The 20,651-nt window shown below is 50.2% G+C and overlaps 1 protein-coding gene and 1 long non-coding RNA gene across 2 annotated transcripts in view; one reads left to right on the forward strand and one right to left on the reverse strand.

The window, feature by feature from the left end:
- Nucleotides 1–17,692, reverse strand: part of ABAT (4-aminobutyrate aminotransferase) — an 89,625-nt gene extending 71,933 nt beyond the window's left edge. Inside the window, exon 1 of the mRNA XM_023616351.2 lies at nt 17,386–17,692. The gene's annotated coding sequence lies outside the window, so the exon portion shown is untranslated. The remainder of the gene's footprint in view (nt 1–17,385) is intronic.
- Nucleotides 17,693–17,994: 302 nt separating this feature from the next.
- On the forward strand, nt 17,995–19,842 carry LOC138917032 (uncharacterized). Its single transcript, XR_011424364.1, has 2 exons — nt 17,995–18,134; nt 19,738–19,842. It is a non-coding gene; the product is annotated as an uncharacterized lncRNA (long non-coding RNA).
- Nucleotides 19,843–20,651: the final 809 nt, after the last annotated feature.

The following is a 20,651-nucleotide window of genomic DNA, read 5'->3' on the forward strand; positions in this document are numbered from 1 at the left end:
GGGCATTTACTAGACATCACCTTGAATTCTCTCAGAAGCACCTTTCTCTCTCTCTACTGGGCAGTCATCGGGGGACTGTCATAACACATCTGCAGATGCAGTGTCCTCATCCACCTTCACTCCTCCAGCTCCTGACGATCTAGGAGTCGACTGCCAGGTGCCCGACTCTCAGGTAACCCGGCGCCTGCAGAGCTCTCCTGCGCCACCATCCACAGCCTCCATGTCGAGGACCCAGAGCCAAGCCCCAAGTCACCCCGAGATGCCGTTACCTTCTGGTTTTAACCGGCACCCTTGTGAGACCAGCAAACGTTGTTGGTAAAAACGTACAGGGTGAGTGCATTTAAGACTGGGAAGTCTGCAAAGACCGGTGGATGGCATCAGTGTCACTTTCTTGGTTGTGACTATAGGTTAGCAAGGTGTCACCACTGGGGGAAACTGGGTGAAGGGCACGCGGAATCTCTCTGGATTATTTCTCCCAACTGTGCCAATCTACAATGATCTCAAAACAAAGAGCGTACTTGAAGAAAAAGGGCAAGACGAAACAAGAGAAATCCCTCAAAGCAAACTGAAGACCAAAATATACACCGAAGCTTCTCAGAAACTCTGAAAAAGTTAATCCAAGTAACGTATTCACGTATTCACTCTACAAACGCTGGCCACATGTTCACTCTATGCCAGAGCCTGGGATGATGCTGGGGACACAGAAAGGACATGTAAAGCCTGTGTCCCCATGGGATCCACAGTCTAGTGCTGGAAACACACATACTGGAGACTTACAACAGAGAGGGATAAACCCCTGTGAGAAGGAGACTCCGGGCAACGACTTCCCCAAAGAGAGGGGGGAACCGGCCCAGGGCGTGGAGAAGGGGGACCTGCCTAAACCGAGGGGCAGCCTCTCTGGGCCAGACTGCTCTTGAACTCTTTGAATCATGTAAGATGGAAATTTCCACCTTGGGCAAGTTACTTAACCTCCGTGTGCCTCAGTTTCCTTGCTTGTAAAATGTCGAGGAGAACAGGTCCTACCTTGAGCACTAAACGATAATATGTGTCAAGTACTCAGTAAGAACAGAAACTAGTCGAAGGGTTTCGTGTGCTTCTGCTCCCTGTTGAGAGCAGAGGCCTGAGCAGCCTTCGCATCGTCGGCCTTGCTTTCCGGGTCTACCTTTCGTGTGCGGACATCCCTGAGCCCTGGGCCGCCCTTGCTCATTCAAGTTGGGGGGCAGGATGCAGAGGGGGACCTGCAGCCCCCAGCTGAGCCTTGGCAGGACTTTCCCAGCAACCTCAGTGCCTGAAAGCGGGGGATACCCCGGTTTATGACCTTCTGCAGGTTAAAGATTGCCACTCCCCTAAAATACGGTTACAATCTACTATCTCCTACAGATGCCTTTGGATCTGTCAAAGGTCTGAACCAAGCGAATCCTCATTAATCACACTGGGGGAGCCTTCTATTTAGCTGGGCAAGGGAGCAACCCCACACAAAGGGCGAGAGCTGAGCACCGTTGCTCATTCCCACAAGATCGACTGCAGAGAGCTCATCTCGCAGCAAGGGCATGAATTTACTAACTTTCTCCATTCCCAGAAGGAGGAAATGCCCAGAGCCTCAGGCCCTGTGGGAGGACTTTCCTCTCAATCCCCCAGTCAACACAGGGGTGAAATCGCAGTATGGGAAACGTCCTGAAGTGTTCCAGAATGGTGAGTTTTGAAAATCTACCATGAGCCAAACATCCCGGGTTCAGCTGCCCCCTCCTATGGATCTTATCTATGGCATTTTACTGACTCCACCCCAGAGTCTAGGCCCTCCTATCCTAGCGGAAGAAAAACCTAGAAATCCAGTAAGAACAAATCATAAGGGAGACGGTGTTAGAGGGAGATGCACTCCCTAACGGAAACTCTCTCTGAAAACACTAGAAAGTGTACTGGGAAGGCATGCTCTTAAGCAGGGCCTCTGAACCTCAGTACTATTGACTTTCTGGGCCGGATCATTCTTTGTGTGTGGGTTGGGGGGGGCCCGTCCTGTGCACCGTAGGGTGTTGACGAGCATCCTTGGCCTCCACCTGCCAGACGCCAGTAGCACCTCCCTCCCGCACCAGTTGTGACAACCCAAAACGTCTCCAGAGCTTGCCAAATGTCCCCTGGGGTGGGGGACGGGGGCCCAATTGCCCCAGTGGAGAGCTTCCACCCTTAAGGAGCGAGGGCAGGTCCTCTGCTCCGAGGAGAGGTACCAGCCACGATGCAGACGCAGGCGTACAGACGAAGCAGCTCCCCCCCGGGTTCCTGGGGAGCAGGGGCAAGTGTTGTAACAGCTCCTCATCTGTAAAATGGGTCTGAGGTCACATCATGGGGTCGTCACGGGGTCTGCAGAGAGCGGACTCGCAGCCCCCAGCACACGGCCTGCCAAGCAGAGTAGATGCACAACAGACAGAGCAAGTGCACCGATGTGGGGAGCTCAGTGTGACAGGGGAGGGACTAACAGCGATCCATATTCTGGCTTTCCCCCAACACATCCCACCCCAGAGGAAAGCAGGCCTGTCCCAGGACTGCCCCCTCCCTCCAGGCTCTGAAACCTCCCGAAGCTTCTGGCTTCTTCCTTCTTTTGCCAACAAATTCCCACCTCAAAACCCACAAGGAAAACAACTGAGGTCTGGATTCATGAGAATGCCGTCAATCTTATCGGCTGTGTCTCCATCTCCGTCTGGAGACGAGGATGGACCTGTTTATTGAGATTTTGAGTGCTGGTGTTTACAGAGCTCCCTCCTCCAGCTTCAATTCCATAAAAACCCAGCAGACATACATCTTGATTAAAACCTCCTCAATTACTCTGCTTGGTGCAAGAAGAACCCAAACCCCATGCTGGCTACCCAATTAAGAAGGCAGTGCCAGGGCCGGCCCAGTGGCCCAGTGTTTCACACGTTCCACTTCGGCAGCCCGGGGTTTGCTGGTTTGGATCCCGGGTGTGGACATGGCACCGCTTGTCAAGCCATGCTGTGGCAGGCGTCCCACATATAAAGTAGAGGAAGATGGGCATGGATGTTAGCTCAGGGCTAATCTTCCTCAGCAAAAAAAAAAAAAAAAAAAAAAAAGGCACTGCCAAGAGCAGGACAAGGGTTCTTAGGCCTGGGCAATCCTCAGTTCAGCTCAAGGCAAGGATTTGGGAACATTTTAGAATCCTGACTCAAAAAAATTGTTGTAACTGTGCAGGTGAAATTCCCCATCACTCTGATCCCCTCTTTATTCTGAAAAGGAAAAGGGGTTCCCCACAAGTTTAGAAAATAAAATCTGAAGAGAGCTGGAAATGGTTATGTTTGCCCCTTGGAAGCTGTGTGGTCTTAGGCAAGTGACTTGAGCTCTCTGAGCTTCCGTTTTGTCAGCCGTGGAGTGAGAATAACAACACCTCCCTAGGGAGATGAGGAGAGCTGCTCCTCATGAACCAGGAGGAACGGTTCAAGTCCACAGCACGGTGTCTGGCCCCAGGCCCATCCCAGGAATGCCCAAGCAGGCAGGACACGCTCGCCAGGCTGGGGAGAGCGTTCCAGACCGGGTATGGGGCCAGGCAGATGCTGCTACCAGCGGGACTTGGGCTGACTGTGCAGAACTGTCGCTTCCACTCCTAGTAAAACCGACACGCTCGGTGCCAGGAGCTCGGGGGTGAAGCTAAATAGGGCCGGTGTGTTACGCCAGAGGTTGCCACACATGCTCTCCTGCAAAGAAGCCACCCTCGACGTGCTGAAAAGCCTCGTGGAACTTCACCTGGGAGATTCAACGAGACTCCCGTTATTTTCTTAGGATAGTTGTTCTTGGCATAAAAACCAGCCCTTGAATGGGGCTCAAAGGCCTTGAGGTCAGGTTCTGCTCACCTTCCCTGTCTCCGTGCACAGCACCTTCCCCTCCCTCTGGGTTCTGCCACTTGGATCTGGTGTCCATCCTGCGTGGGCTTCTACCTCAGAGCCTTGGCACATGCTGTTCCCACTGCCCAAAATACTTTTCCCTTGCTTCCGATTCCTTGATTCCTGCTCACCCTTCTAATTTCAACTCATGAGGCACCTCCTCCAGGAAGCCTTCTCTGACCCTCTCCTACCAGTTCAAACCCCCCTCTTAGCACACTCTTTGTCCCACATACCACTCCCCTTCTTGGTTCCATCACATTTACATGGTACCTCTGTTTATAAACTTATTTGGTTCACGTCTGGCCGCTCACAAGACTGTAAACCTCTTTAAGCCGTTTTTATGCTTAAAATCAGACCCCCAGCATTACACCGTCTGGAACCGTAGCGGGCCCTCAAGACGTTTTTTCGTTGAGTTGTTCCTATGAGTGTTGATCGGGGCAGTCGCTTTAGAGGGCACCCGGCATGTTCTATCATTTCTAAGGCTACCGTGGTTCAGACAATGTGGTGTAGGGGCAAAGATAAACACTGACCAATGACAGAGAGCAGAGAAGAGGAAACAGACCCACGCTCACACCGACACTTGATTCCCCACAAAGTGCCAGTGATATTGGGACAATGAGATTATCCATATGGAAAGAAAGATTAGTCATCACCCTCCCTAATCCAGTACATAAAAATCACCCCCAGGTGGCTTGTGGAGGTAAATTGAAAGGGAAAATGTGGAAGCTTCTAGGAGATACTGGAGGGGGCAATATGAATGACCTTGGGTTTCTGAAATAGGACACAAGAAGCATTAACCATAAGAGAAAAGATTAATGATACGGACTACATAAAAATTAAAAATTCCAATCATCAAGTGTCACCACCGAAAATGAAAATCACATCACAGAGCAGAAAGTATTTGCAAGACACGGAGCTGTCAAAGAGATCGTATCCAGCATGAAAAAGGCTCCTACAAAGCAAGAAGAAAAGAATAGACAACGCAGAAGAAAGTGGACAGGGGACCTGAACAGGCTCTTCATGAAAGGGGAAACCCAAATGGCCGATGAACACGTAGAAAGATGATCCAATTCAGTTAGTAAGGAGAGAAATTTCAAAAACGACTACACACGCACCAGAATGGCTAAAACGAGAAAACACAACAGCAAGTCGAGGTGCTGGAGCTGGAGAGGCTGTGGAGAAACTGGGACGCACAGGCACATGCTGGTGGAGTCCAGTGGGCAACTACTCTGTTCTAGAATGTTCGTGGCAACACTGTCACAGTCTTGCTATAAACTGAACTGTGTTTCCTTGAAATCCTTAAGTTGAAGTCCTAACCTCCAATGCGATGGTATTTGGAGGTGGGCCCTCTGGGAGATAATCAGGTTTAGATGAGGTTATGAGGGTGGGGCTCTCATGATAGGATAAGTGTCCTTGTAAGAAGAGAAAGAGACACCGGGGCACTCTTTCTGCCACATGAAGACACAGGGAAGAGGCGGCAGTCTGCAAGCCAGGCAGACAGCCCTCACCAGAACGCGACTGTGCTGACACCCTCAGCTCACACCTTCAGCTCCAGAAATGTGAGAAGTAAATTTCTGTATTTAAGCCACCCGGTCTATGGTATTTTGTTTGGCAGCCTGAGCAGACTAAGACAAACCCCAAACTGCAAACAACCCAGATGTCCATCAGCAGGGGAGCAGACAAATGACTTGTGGCCTATTCATGCAACGGACTACTACGCAGCCATGAAAATGGATGGACAAAGCCACAGGCAATGACATGGATAAAGCTCACAGATGTTACGGTTTGCAAAAGAAGCAAGACACAGAAGAACACAGGGAAGAAAACCAAGCAAAACTCATCTTGAATGAAGGACGCACCCTCAGGTAGTGGACTGCAACTCTGAAGAAGGGCAAGGAAGAGTCTCTGTGAGAGACTGGGTGGGGTTACACGGGGATGCAGTAATGACTGAGAAGGGCATGTGGGCCTGCTATTTCTGGCCCTCGGTGGTCTACTTCTTGACCTCATTTGCAGTCAGATGACTGTCACCTTTGTGAAAAAATCACTGAGCTCTTCTTTGCTGTTTTGCTTACGTTTCTGTACGCATGTTATATTTTATGAGAAAAAGGTTTACAGAAAGCATTTGAAAAAAACACACACATATCTTTTGATGTAGCAATTCCACTTCTAGAAATTTATTCTACAGAAATATTTGCACATATGTGACATGACTGTGTACAAACTTGTCCATTGCTGCTGCTTCTGTGATGGGAAATATCGGAAACAACCTAGAGACTCACTGATAGGGGATCAGTCGGATAAACTAAGTGCTCAACACTGTGGAATACTCTGCAGCCATGAAAAAGGATAAGAAAAACTGTGATATATTTTAAGGATAAAAATCAAAGTGCCAAACGGTAACCATTTTAAAATACAGAGTTGCCTCTTGGGAGCGGGCGGGGCCCAGGAGATAGGAGTGAAGGAGGAAGATTTACTTTCCTCTGTATACTGATTTGTGCTGTTGGAGAGTTTCACCACGTGCTACGTTGCCTATTCAGAAAATTAATTATCATTAAAAAGCAGAATAAATATGCAGAGACCAGGTCAATAAAGGCCCGGGAAGAGCAGGAGGCGGGATTTCAAACTCTTCAGCACTCGAGGTCCCCAGTGAAAGGCATGTTTGAAGACCTGGGTTTTGGAGCCGGGTGGGTCTCAGTTCAAGTCCAGTTTCTGGTTCTTCCTCACTCTGTGACCTTGGCCAAGCAACGTAAACCTCTCTGATTCTGTGTCCTCATCCGCAAAAGAGGACCTTCCCAGCTGGGCTATTGAGAGCATCGGTGAGATAATCCAGACAGAGCCCAGTGCTGGCAGAAGAAAGCCTTCAACCACTCTCGCTCCTGTCATCCATTCTCACGACCACCAATATGTTGTTTCGAAACGTAGTGCTGCTGCTGCCATTGTACAGAGGAGACCGATGTCCAGGGCTGCAATCTCCAGGGCACCTGGGGGGCCAGCAACACAGCTGCTTTCCAGATACAGAACCTTTCCTTGACCCCACAGGAGCGTCTAAGAAAAAGACCCCAACCCGGGCCCACCGCAGGCCTCTGAGGGACTGCTCAGGGGCAAATCTGACCAAGGGCTACAATCGACCCCAGCTGGTTGGGGGCGCCTACCGCGGGAAGGAAGTGCGTCAGACTTTCTCCACCTCCCACAGGTTTGATTCAGCATTTTTGACTTTTGTTTTTTTAAAGATTGGCACCTGAGCTAACACCTGTTGCCAATCTTCTTTTTAAAATTTTTCCTTCTTCAGCCTAAAGCCCCCCAGGACATGATTGTATATTCCAGTGGTAGGTCCTTCTGGTTGTGGCATGTGGGACGCCGCCTCAGCATGGCCTGATGAGTAGTGCCATGTCCCCGCCCAGGATCTGAACCGGCGAAACCCCAGGCTGAAGAAGTGGAGCGTGCGAACTTAACCACTTGGCCACAGGGCCGGCCCCCATTTTTGACTTTTTAACCCTGCTTTCTCATTTGCTGTGGCAGCTGGTCCTCCAAAACTCTGCTGTGATCATCAAGGGATAAGACATCCTTATTCCCATTGACTGATGAGTAAACTGAGGCCAGAGAGAGCAGTGTGCACACCCAGAGGCACCCATGTGGCCCCGGAGCCTGTAACCTGGGTTTCCCCGTAGACATGCTACCTTTACTACGAGAGCCTGGGCGCGTCAGTCATCCTCTCCGAGCCTGCATCTCCCACCTCTGCAATCTGATCAGTCTTTCCTCCTGGGATTGTGAGCAATGAGATGAGCGATTATACACAAAACCCTTGGAACAGTTTGTGCACTCACTGAATGCTCAGCAAACGCGAGCTGCCATTATTTAGGGGTCATTGTTATTAGGATGGGCAGAGCCTGAGCAGAAACTCCATCCAGGGTCCTCTGAAGGCTTCCTCTTGCCCCTTGAGCTTATCATTGCCCTGACAGCCCAGCTCTGGATTCGTCCTGGACCCTGTCCCCAGGTTACAATGTCCATGCCCTTCTGCGTGTGGCTCTTCTTTGAGCCCTGCTGTCAGCCCCGGGGAAGACTGTGCACTTAGGGCTGGGGCAGGGTGCCAGGCTCGCCAATCCACATGCAGGCAGGAATCTGCACAAATGCTTCTTGGTGTGCTCATTTCCAGCCTGTCCCAGAACGGTGCTCAGCTTGCAAAGCCAGCAGAGAGCTATTTACAGCTCTGGGCAAGGAGAGGGGAGGCAGGCTCTGTTCCCGCACGGGAACAGCCCTGCCGAGGTGGTGGCTTGCTCTTTTGGCTGTTGTAAGAGGCTTTTGGCCAACTCTGCCCCGAAGGAGCTTCGAGGTCCTAAAAGCTTTTGCTGGAAGGCCAGAGATCCGTCTCAGGAATTGTCAGGTTCCCTCACGGAACCCGGGCTCAAAGGCAGGTGGGAGAAGGTGGCCCTGAGCTCCCACCAACAGCTGCCAATGGATCTTAAACACCTCTAGGGAGGAAGGGACACAGGAGGCCTGTCAAAACCATGGACAGCTCTAGCTTCTCTAACATTGCTACAAACTATGGTTGGGAGGGGGGATATCTGGCCCCCCAGCCTGTTTTTGTAAATAAAGTTTTATTAGAACACAGACTCGCCCATTCATTGACATGGTCTGTGGCTGCTTTCATGTTACAGACAGTTGAGTAGTTGAGATCATGACTGTGTGGCCCACAAAGCCTCAAATATTTACTATCTGCTCCTTTATACAAAAAACTTGTCAAGCCCTACTCTAGGTGAAGTCCCCACCGACCTATCTTTTAACAGGCTCCTCTCTCTGATCTTTCTACAGTCGGTCTACTCTACACTCAGCTTCCAGAAGAATCTTTCTCAAGTGCTAATCAAATCAGGCCACCTCCTGGCTTAAAACCCTTCCACGGTTCCCCACTGGTCTCTGGGTTAAGTCCAAATGCTTTATCATGGGTCACCTGGCTGTCCACGATCTGGGGCTCCTGCAGCTTCCCCTCTCCTCACTCACCCACCCCGTGCCCCAGCAAACGCCTCTCCCATCCTCTGAACGTTGGTTTTATAGAAAAAAACTTGTGTCTCAGTGGGAAATTATGCAGTGTCTACATACAACACAAACTTGCTCGTTATCTGATTCTAGCCCCTTTCATGATCGTCGAGCTATTTTTTCCAACTTTTTGTAAGTTGTAGGAAACTGACAGACAAGCAAATTCTGTCTTGTCTAACCACTATTTGCCTCCATTTGCAATTCATTTCAACATTTCTTAACTCCATACACAACTGTGCTTTATTTGACTTTTCCTCTGAACCAGCTCTAACATCTGCCTGGTTCCCTCACCGAATGAGCTCAATAAAATCATTAACAAGTGTTCATTTTTGTATCTGGATGGGAGGCATGATTTTCTCCTTCTTTTCTGAAGATTTTCTTTCCACAGTTTTCCACGAAGTCTCTGAGCCTCTGTGTATGATCTCTCTATCGAGAACATCTCTCTTGTCTTTTCTGCCTTTTCCTCCTGAAATTTTTGCCCAGCATCCCCAGGGTCAAGGGATGAACTAGAACCTGTAACTACTCCCATCCTCCCCCAGCACTCATCTCACTGAACGGCAATGGTTTATGGGCACATCTCCCCAAGCTATTCTAGAAGATTCTCTGGTGTAGTAACTGGGTCTTTATCTGTCCCTCATCACACACACGCACGCACACACACACACACACACTCCTAGGACTATACAGGACACACAGAGTTGTGGAATAAATGGACACGCTCATGAATGAATGAATGAATGGATGTCAGATGACCTATACTGCCCAACTAGACAGAAGTCACCAAAAACAAGACTTTGTTTTCCTTGTTCAGCATCGTATCCTAGATGCCAGTGTCTGGCATCTACTGAGTACTCAACAAACACTTGCTGAATAAATGAAAGAATACCACTTAAGTTCTTGTTTTTGGCCCATTTTTAAGTGCTCTTCCCTTTCTCCACTTTTGAAGAACAAACCGAGCAGCTTCAGCATGCTGCCCTCCCACTCCGTATTTTCATGTATCGCCACTGTGGTGTTACAGCCCTTCCAGAGCCCCTTTAGCGAATGGATGGCAAATTCCATTCTGCTTCATGGTCACGGTGTGACCTTGAGCAAGGTGCTGCCCCTCTGGGCCTCTGTTTTCCCATGGGTCAAGCAAGGTCAGTTTAGACATTCCAAGAAATAAAGTACACGAGGCAAGGACAGGAATGCCCAATAAGACCCTAATAGGGTTCCAGCCCAGATACCACTTACATTGTAACAGGTGCTGTCAATGCAAGCCATCGGCAAAGCTACCCCGGGCTTAACTCTGAGCTGTGAGGGTTATAGTGATGTCGCAGGACAGGCTTCCCAAACCGGCATGTGCCCACGAATGCCACCCTCCCCCCAGATATTGTTCAAATACAGATTTGCAGTCTCCAGGCCTGGGTGAGGTCCAAGAGTCTGCATTTCTAACCAGCTGCCAGATGATAAGATGCTGCTGGGCGCTGGACCACACTTCCAGCGGCAAGGTGCTATGACACAGTGGGTTGGGGCGTTGAAGGAATTCTCAGTGCAGCCAAGGGAGAGATTTCCAGCATGTTGTTGATAGTCCGAGGCAATAAATGTTAGCACCTAAATGGGACAAGCTGGCAGTTAAGCCTACGGAAGCTCTGAGAATGGACAGGTTGGCGAGGTGAAGGAAGTCTGGCGCAGGTTCCCAAAGGACATGGAAACCGGGTTGGGAGCATTCTGCCAGGCCAGAGATTCTTGAATCATAAATTCTGGATCCATCAATCTGTGTTTTAACAAGCTCTCCGGAGTCTTCTGATGCTAAAGTGTGAGAACCACTGTGCTAGGCAGAGAGAAAGGGATAGAATATTCCAGTTGGAAGAACAGTGTTTTGTTTCCCCATAGTAGAATTTTAGGCACATGCCCAGACTTCATAAATTGCCTCCATTTATTCCTCCATCCATTCACAGACTCACCCATCAATTCTGTAACCAACGAAGGGGTTGAGTTCATCCATCCATTCATCCATCACCTGTCCATCCATCCACCCTCACACCCATCCAACACCTAACAAATATGTTCTGAATGCCCAGTATTTACTCTTTTAGGCACCAGAGATATGACTGAAATTGTAGATATACATACGTACTTTGGCCTCGAAACCAGTGGTTCTCAACCAGGGACAAGTTTGCTCCCCAGGGGATGTTTGGCATTGTTTGGGGACATTTTTGGTTGTCACAACTTGGGGGGAGGTGTGCTACTGGCATCTAGTGGGGTAGAGGTCAGAGTGCTACTAAGCATCCTACAATGCACACAGCAGCCCCCATAGCAATGTCAATAGTGTTGAGGTTGAAAAAGTTTGCTCTATCTGTGAGCGCCTTGTGGGCAGGAACTGTACTGTCATCACCTTGATATCCCAAGGTCACAAGATAGTGCCTGACCCCCAGCAGCTAAGCAAATGTTTAACCGCAAGAGGAAATGGCAACAGAAAAAATACATCTACATATATAAAGAACTCTTACAACTCAACAACAAAAAGACAAACCACCCAATTCAAAAATGGGCAAGTGACTTGAATAGACATTTCTCCAAAAAAGATATACAAATGGCCAAACAAGCACGTGAAAAGATGCTCAATATCATTAGTCATTAGGGAGATGCAAATCAAAACCACAATGAGATACCACTTCACATCTCCTTGAATGGCAATAATAATGATAATAATAATAACAAACAGAAAATAACAAGTGTTCTCAAGGATGTGGAAAACTGGAACCTTCACACATTGCCAGCGGGAAAGTGAGATGGTGTAGTCTGGCAGTTCCTCAAAAGATTAAACAAAGAATTACCATATGACCCAGCGGTTCCACTCCTGGGCATATACCCAAAATGACTGAAAACAGGTCTCCAAGCCAAAACGTGTACACACACGTTCACAGCAGCACTATTTACAACAGCCAAAAGTTGGAAACAACCCAAATGTCCATCTGCTGACAAATGGATAAACAAATTGTGGTACATCCATACAACAGAATATTATTTAGCCATAAAAAAGAATGAAGTACTGACACATGCTACGACGTGGACAGGCCAGACACAATAGGTCACACACCGAATGAGTCCACTTATACGAAATACTCAGAGCAGGCAAATCCATTGAGTCAGAGAGCAGATTGGTGGCTGCTGGAGGTGGGGTGGGGGGGTGGGATGGTGACTAGTTAATACACACAAGGTTTCTTTTTGGGGTGATGAAGAAGTTCTGGAACTAGACAGTGGTGGGGGATGGTTCCACAACGTTGTGAATGTACTTAATGTCACTGAATTGCACGCTTTAAAATGATTAAAACGGTAAATTTTATTTTATGTGTATTTATACCACAATAAAAAAAATACATTGATGCACGCACTTAATGCTCATTGAGTGCCTACTGTGTGCCAGGAAGCATTCAGGACACAGGTGTGATCTCCACCCTCCAGGGAATAACAGGAGGTGGGAGAGAAACCGGCCAACAGTGCTGGACCCAAGGAAGCCCCGGATGCTGGACCCAAGGAAGCCTCGGACGCGGGTGACCGGAGTTCAGAGGAGAAACGGTTGCCCAGGCTGAGGGCGGGGAGAGTCAGGGAGATGTGCTACGAAAGCTGGAATGTGAGATAGCTTTCGAAGGAAGAGGAAATCAGCCTCGGAGGGTCGACCCTGTTATTGAAGGAATGTGTGCCTAGAGGTCACATCAGGCCGTCCTGTCCGCACGATGAGTAAGTCAGTTAAATGCATGGAGCTTCTAGAGAAGCAAGGGTGGTCGGACACGGGGAGGAGGGAGAGAGCAGATACCCTCAGAACCCAGACTTCCCACTGGGACACAGTCCAGGGGCGGTCATTGATTCAGCCAGCTGAGCATTCTTGAAGGCCTCAGGCTCCCCAGCTGTCACGAGCCAGGCTCTTTCCCCTGCCTTCTGGCAAGGCGGCAGGCCAGCAGAGAGAGGCGGGGAGAGCCAGGGCTCGCTGTGTACCAGGTGCTGGACCACAACTTGCATTAATCCTCACAAGAACCCAGTGAGATAAGTTCCACCACTGACCCTCCTACTTTGTTCTTTGTTTTTTTTTTTTTAACTATTATTCCCTTTTTAAAGAGGGGAAAGGAGACACTGAGAAGCAAAGTGGCTGCAGCCTGAGGCCATCATGCTGGCAGAAGCCCAGTTCAGCTCCAGTCAGTCCGACCCCAAGACCCGCTGGGATGCTGGGGAAGGAATTCCCCAGGGCCAGGGCAGAGGCTCAGCCTGTGGGGATGAGGCCTCAGATTCCTGTCTCCCAGCCCCAGAACCCTCAGGAAGGGCAAAGGCACGCATTTTGGCCTTCCAGCGTCATCACTTCCCTGGAGAGAGGGCATGTCCTGCCCTCAGTCCACGCCCATCAGCTGCCACTAGGGGCAAAGGCAGCCTTCCTCCTGGGGGCTGGGCAGCTGAAGGAGCCCCGGCCTGGGGTTCGGAACTCGGGCTGGGGACCTAATGCTGGGCTTCCTGACTGAGGGACCCTGAGCAAGTCTCTCCGCCTCTGTGGGCTGCACTTTGCTCATTTTTAACGCCTGGGAAGCTGGCTAGAGGATTCCTTTTCTTCTTCCTCCCTCGTGAATATATTCGTATATATATAGGTCCCTTTCATGTTCCTCGCTTCCGTAACTATCCATTTTCATATGTATTTACATGTATCTTCCCCTCCCCCAAATGGGATTATAGTATATATAATCCTGTGACTTTATCATTTTCACTAAATAACATGTTTGGGGGGCTGTTCCAGGTCAGGAATGTAGCTCTCCCTCATTCTTCTAAAAAGACCGCTCATGTCCCCCGGGAATGCACCGTCCTGTGACCTCTCCCCACGTTGGTATTACCGAGCCCTGCAGGGAACATTCCTGCGTTCCTCATCTGTGTGCTCCTGTGAGCATTTCTATAGGGGATTCCTAGAAGCGGGATTACGGGGCCAAAGGGCATGCAGTTTAAATTCTGAAAGAGACTGCCAAGTGATCTTCTGAAGAAGGTTCTAGAACTAGGTTATTTCTGAAACTGTTTCTGGCATAAACGTTCCTTTCACCTCTAGCAGGGAAGCGGGTAATGCCCTTAAGACAAGCCATTTAACCTCTGTATTCCTTAGTCTGCTCATCTGTAAAATGGGAAACCCAGAGTAACATACATGCTCTGGAGGCGGTAAAGTCCTGTTTAAATGTGAGGGATTAAAACTCTCGTTAGCCTTGGGAGGCTGAGCGGCTGGACACCCCCCCCCCCCCCCCCCCCCGCATCGTGCAGAAAGCAGAACGAGGAGCCTGAGTGAAGAGAAGGTGCTGTCTTAGATGAAGCATCAACTACGTGCAGGGCATACATTACACCAGCGGTTCTTAATGGGGGGGATGATTTTGTCCCCCGGGGGACATCTGGCAATGCTTGCAGACAGTTTTACTTGTCACAACTAGAGGGGGTTGCAATGGCAGCTAATGGGTAGAGGGCAGGAACGATGCTGAACATCCTACAATGCACAGGACAGCCCTCTACGATGGACAATTATCAGGCCCCAAATGTCAACACTGCCAAGGACAAGAAAGCCCACTCTAGACCCAGCTCTTATCTGATGGCTACCCCCCAACAAACCACATTCAAAGATGGGGAAACTGAGGCTCAGAGAGGTGAATGACTTGCCCAAGTTTCCCCAGGCAGAAGTAGCAAGGAGTCGACTCTGGGCTCCACCTGACTTGAGGGTCTGTGGTCCGTCCCGCACACCGCACTGTGTCTCTGGGAACACATCAGCCTTGTCCCGAAGCGCCGGCCGACTGTCCACTGCCTTGGCCCCTGGCAGCTGATCTACAGGGCAGGTTAATGTTTTAACCAAAAGCACATCCCCCCGACCCAGTTTTAGAGGTTTTATGACTGTGCAATGTAATCATAATCATAATCATTGCTTCCACCCATTTGCAGTGTGCTACGCACCTGAAGAAGATTAACTCATTTTAGCTTGACAGGGACGTGAAGGGAACCCAGTCACAGTGAGCGTATTAATTTCCCCAAGATCACACTGAGTAGCAGACCTGGGCTCTAGACTCAGATAACCTGTGTCCAGAGACCAATCTCCCAACCCCTGTGCACTTCGGTTCTCCCTCACGCTCTGCACTTTCACCTCGGACTTGGCTCCCTGCTCTAAATTGGAGCTCTGCAGCCAACCTCTTAGCTGGAGGCAGGGGCAGCCCCCACCTCAAGACCCTCAGATGTGTGGGGGCCTGTCACTGCAGCCCAGCTGGGCAGCCCAGCGTGGAGAGCCTGCTGCCAGCGTTTCAGCTCTTGTCCCGTCCAGTGTCTCAGGAAAAGATGCAGGTTCCGAGCAGGGACGGGAGATCCTGCAGGAAACTTGGGGCTGAAGGGAGCAGGCCGGGACTGAGAGAGAAGGGGGGAGCAGGGCATGGGGGTCCCTCGGGCCCCGTCCAAAGTTCCTGGGGCGAACCCAGCTATGCAGCTGAGGTTCCTGCAGCCGTCTCGGCTCCGGCATATCGCAACCAACCTTATATGCTATCCTGCGTCGATATGGATTTTGGCAAGCCTAGACTTCGCAGTGGGCTCAATAAAAAGATCACACGGGTGGGTGGTGAAGCGCAGACCCTCAGGAATGGATTCTACAAGGTTCCAGCTCTGCCCCTTCCTGGCTGCGTGACATTCAGAGCCCTCTGCACCTCCTATGACAAGTGGGGACAGCAGCACCCAGCATCCTGGTTGTAAACGTGAGGACTGGAGGCAGTGTCTAGACCCCAGCACCCCACAGGCCCTGGAGAGGCTGTGACCAGCTTTGCCACCCCCCTGGCTGGGTGACCTTGAACGAGTCTCTTCCCCTTTTTGGGCCTCTGTTGGCTCAATTGTCAAATGAAGGCGCAGGATCTTTGATCTAGAAGCCCTTTGAGGTCTTAGGGCTCCAGACGGGGCCATTTATCTCTGCCCAGGGCTGACCTCGGTGGTCACCCAGCACGCGAGTTTCTCCATCTACCATGTCACAGGCACAGCTCCAAAGAGCCAGGCAAAGCTCCTTATCTTTCTCTTCCCTGCCCCCTAACCTGGCCCACCAGAGAAGATCTGCTTCCAGCCCGCCCCACCCCCACCCAGGTCACCGACACCCTGTCCCTCAGTCCAGCTTCATCACAGCAGCAAGGCCAACACTGTCTCCAGGCCAATGGATGGTTCCTGCAGCACCCATCTCCCTTGGCCAAGCGCCCAGGGAATTCCACGGGGCAATGCCCTCAGGAGCTGGGGGGTGGAGGAGCGGCCCCAGGAAGCAAATTGGGGCCCTTCTCCCTGCACTGACACCCCCTTCTCCAGGAGAGGGGGCGGACTGTCTCAGGGGACGATATTTGGAACACAGCCCTTTGTGTGTGTGTGTGTGTGGGGGGGTCCCCGCTAGTCCTGCTGCCTCACAGGCCATCTCTGCTATTCCAGTTTGGAGACTCCTAGAAGGGTCTCTAGGCTCAGGGTCCCAGCTTTAAGGGTTTCAGTCTTACTAAACCTTTCTTACTAAACCTCTTCCTCTGGTCTTATCTGGGGCCAGGGTGGTGAGGGAAGGAGAGAAGGAATTAGGTGGAGCAGGGAGGTGTGAGCACAGATGGGGAAGGATGCGGTGGGGGGAGGGGGGAGGGGGGAGGGGTTGTGTCAGGTGTTAGTGGGATGGGCGTCAAAGGCTAGAGAGGGGTGGAGCGAGGTGGGAGATTCGGTGGGGATGGGTGGAAAGCCCCTTGCCCTGTTTCTGAGTCTGAAAGCCCCTCCTCTTACACCTTTACTGGAGGAAGAGAGGAAGCCCCCCAAATGCCTTTAGTGTGGGGGTGTCTGAGGCAGCCACGGCTCTCTTACAGGTACAGAGGGGGTCTTGCGGGGAACCATCATCTCTAAAGGCAAATCCCGGAGTCCAGTTTCTGAGGTGGGAGATGCAGGGACGTCCGAATTCGGTTTGAGGGTGACTTGCAGAGTCTCTGCCCTGGGATTTCCTCATCTTAAGGAGGGGCTTATTTCCCAGAACATCTGGGGGCCTCCATTTTCCATGGAGGGAGTGCACCATTATCCGCCAGCTGAGAAGACCCCCATCATTCCGAAGGGAGGGTGGGGAGAAGAAAGCCAAACTTAGTTTCTTAGGTCAGGAGAAGGGGCATGGGTCTCCAAAGAGGGGGCCCTAGATACCTGGGAAGGCTGGACCCCACTTGGGGGGGGGCACATTCCATTCCAAGGGGTAAATTAGGGAGAGGAATCCCATCTCTAGAGTCGGGGGCCAGGAGGAAGGGCCCACTTCTGAAGGGAGAAGGAAGCTATTTCGCTCCCTGGGGGTTGGAGACCCTTTCTTTTCGGGGGAGGGGACCCGCGTCTCGAGAGGATGAGGGCCCCGTTTCTGGGAGAAGATGCCCAGGCTTTGCTCCCTGGGGGCAGGGCCGAGGGACTCCATCTCGGCTCCCGCGGAAGGGCCCGCCCCGCGCGACCGGGCGCCCGCCCTTACCTCCAGGCCTCGGCTCCGATGCGCGGACTCCGATCTCCGGGCTTCGACTCGCGGGCTCCGCGCCCTGCGCTCCGGCCGCGCGCGGCTCTGCCCCGCTTCCCCCAGCGACTCGCGGGGCTGCCTGGCTCCGCCGAGCGGCGCCGGCCAATCAGCGCCGCCGGCCTCGGCCCTCGCTCGCGCGGCAGCCAATGGGCGCGCCCGCCACGGGCCACCGCCTCCGGCGGGGAGGGAAGGCGGGGCGGGGGCAGAGTCCGGCCTCCGGGGGCGAAGGAGCCGGGGGCCCGGAGGAGGGACCGCGAGGGCTGGGGCTGCGGAGGAGGCGGCGGAGGACCTCCAAGGAGCCGGAGGGGAGGCTGTAGGAAGGCGGGTGAGGAGCCCTTCTCGAAAAGGAGGCTGCTCTATAGATTGATTTAACCTAGACCTCGATGACTCCTTGCCCCTTTTCTGGGCCCTCGGGGCTGCAGACGAGCGTAGCTGCCCGACCTGCACCCCGCGCCCCCGATCCTGGGCTCTGGAACCCTTGAGTCAGAGTCAGACAAGGTTCCTATGAAAAGGAGGGGGAACGAGCATCATGCCCTGTCCCCCCGGCCGCCCAGTGCGTGCGGTCAGGGCCCTCTCGCTCAGTCCTGGGAGCTCCGTTCACTTAACACCTCCTGGCCCACCAGCTCCGGACAAATGGCTTGTGCATCGTGGGGGCAATGCAAAGAGCACTGGACTAGGAGTCCGGGGTTCCTTCTGCATGATCTAGGGTAGGTCGCTATACCTCTCTGGTCCTCAATGTCCTCAATAGTAAGAGGAGATAATAGTGGTGGTAACTCCTTTATGGGAGTAAATGAGATTGTAGATGTGAGAAAGGTGCTTTTATAAAAATTAAAATGCTGGGGGGCCGGCCCGGTGGCCCAGCAGCTGACTGCGCACGTTCCACTTTGGCGGCTGGGGGTTCGCCGGTTCAGATCCCGGGTGTGGACATGGCACCGCTTGGCAAGCCATGCTGTAGTAGGCGTCCCACATATACAGCAGAGGAAGATGGGCACGGATGTTAGCTCAGGGCCAGTCTTCCTCAGCAAAAAGAGGAGTGGCAGCAGATGTTAGCTCAGGGCTAATCTTCCTAAAAAAAAATTAAAATGCTGGATGAAAACTAGTTAATACTTAAGTGTAAATGACTGATTACCCGGTAGCTTTCTAAAGGTATTTGGAAAGAGGACGCACTCATTCAGTGCTAAAATCAAAGATACAAGAAACTGCCCATCAGAACACTGTGACATCGCCAAGTGCTCATAATGAATGGATGAATGGAGATTCCAGACCGTAAAAGGCCCAGAAAGAATACAGCTTGGTTTTCCCCACTCCGCCTGATCAGCTATTTCCAGGGACTGCTGGCATCTTGCAGAGCCCTGAAGTCCCTCCTCCCTGCCTTAAACGAGTCCAGACTGCCCTATCTCTGATTAGGCAAGGAGAACTGTAGGCCTAGGAATTAAGGAACTAAGATAAATATAAAACAAATAGATAAACAAAAAACTGCCAGACAAATGGGACCAAAAAGAAACGATAAATAAGAACAATTCAAAGGAACAGACAGAAAATCTAATTGGCCCACAGTTCTGCTGAGACTGAGAGCATTGCCAAGTTTCTTGGGTATGTTAATCCTACCACCTTGCTTGAAGAACTTTATGAGGCCTGGTTTATAAATCTAACAATTTTTCCTTAAAACCTAAGCCGTGCAGATAATCCCCTTACTGCCTAAAACCTGCTCAAAGAAATAAAATGGTCCATAATCACGGGAGGAAACAAAGTTTGTCTAAGAAAGACAAGTTAAAGAGATGGAAAAATTTCAGATACCAAAATGGCCCCTGTTTTTATTACTATAATGACTATTATTTGTGGAGGTTTCAAGGAAGTGGACAATTTCATGAACTGCTGATGGGAGTATGAATGATAAAGCCTTTCTGGAGAGAAACTGGGTATTCTTATTTTTAAAAAACTCTTAAAGGGGCTGGCCCAGTGGCGCAGCGGTTAAGTGCACATGTTCTGCTTTGGCGGCCCGGGGTTCGGATCCCGGGTGCGAACATGGCACTGCTTGGCAAGCCATGCTGTAGTAGGTGTCCCACATATAAAGTAGAGGAAGCATGGGCACGGATGTAAGCTCAGGGCCAGTGTTCCTCAGCAAAAAGAGGAGAATTGGCAGCAGATGTTAGCTCAGGGCTCATCTTCCTCAAAAAAAAAAAAAAAAAAATCTTAAAAGTGAGCTTACCCTTTGACCTAGCAATTGAACCTCTATGAATTTATCTTCAGGCAATGAATGGTGCAAAAGTGTAGTGATAAAGTGCTCTGCTGTCCTTGTGTTTACTGCAGTAAAAGACTGGGAACAACTGAAATGTACAACAACACAGACTCCGAAGGGACATCTGTTGCATGAAATAGAATGCCTCCAATAAAACAAAGCTGTTGAATATCGAATAGTATGGAAATGTCGTCTCAAAATATTAAGTGAGCAAAGATATTCACCAAAGAAGTTTATTTGGTATTGTCCTATTTTTGTTAAATCTACATAAATAGATATAGATAGATCGATGCCGTCCAAGAGAACTTTTTGCGATGGTGGAAATGTTCTGTATCTGTGCTGTGCAATGTGGTAGCCACTAGTCATACGTAGGTATTGAACATTTGATATGTCACTAGCTGACTGAGAAACTGAAATTTTAAATTTTATCTGATTTTAGTTGTAAGTTAAATAGTCATCTGTGGCTAGTAGCTATCACATTGGACAGCATCAATATAGACAGACAGATAAGCTGAAAAAATAAATGTCAATTAGTAGAGGTAGTTATCTTTGTATGTTGAAATTATAGATGATTCTAATTTTACTTTATTTGCATGTCACTAATTTCTAATTATTCTATAACAAATATATATTGCTCCTGTACTAAGAAAAAAATATTTAAAATGAAAAACAAAAAGGCAAAAAGTCTAGGCCAAATGCAGCCCACCATCTGTTTTGTATGACCTGCAAGCTATGATGTAAAATGAGTTTACATTTTAAATGGTAGAGAAAAATCAGAAGTAGAAGAATATTTGTATCACATGAAAATTACATGACATTCAAATTTCGTTGTGCATAAATAAAGTTTTATTGGAACACAGCCATAGCCACTCACTTTTGCGACATCTATGGCTATCTTTGTGCTACAATGGCAGAGCTGAGTGGATGTGACAGAGACCATATAGCCCAAAGCCAAAAATATTTACCATCTGGCCCTTTTTAGAAA

The sequence above is a fragment of the Equus caballus genome, chromosome 13 (assembly GCF_041296265.1).
Source record: "Equus caballus isolate H_3958 breed thoroughbred chromosome 13, TB-T2T, whole genome shotgun sequence".
Lineage (NCBI taxonomy): Eukaryota > Metazoa > Chordata > Mammalia > Perissodactyla > Equidae > Equus > Equus caballus.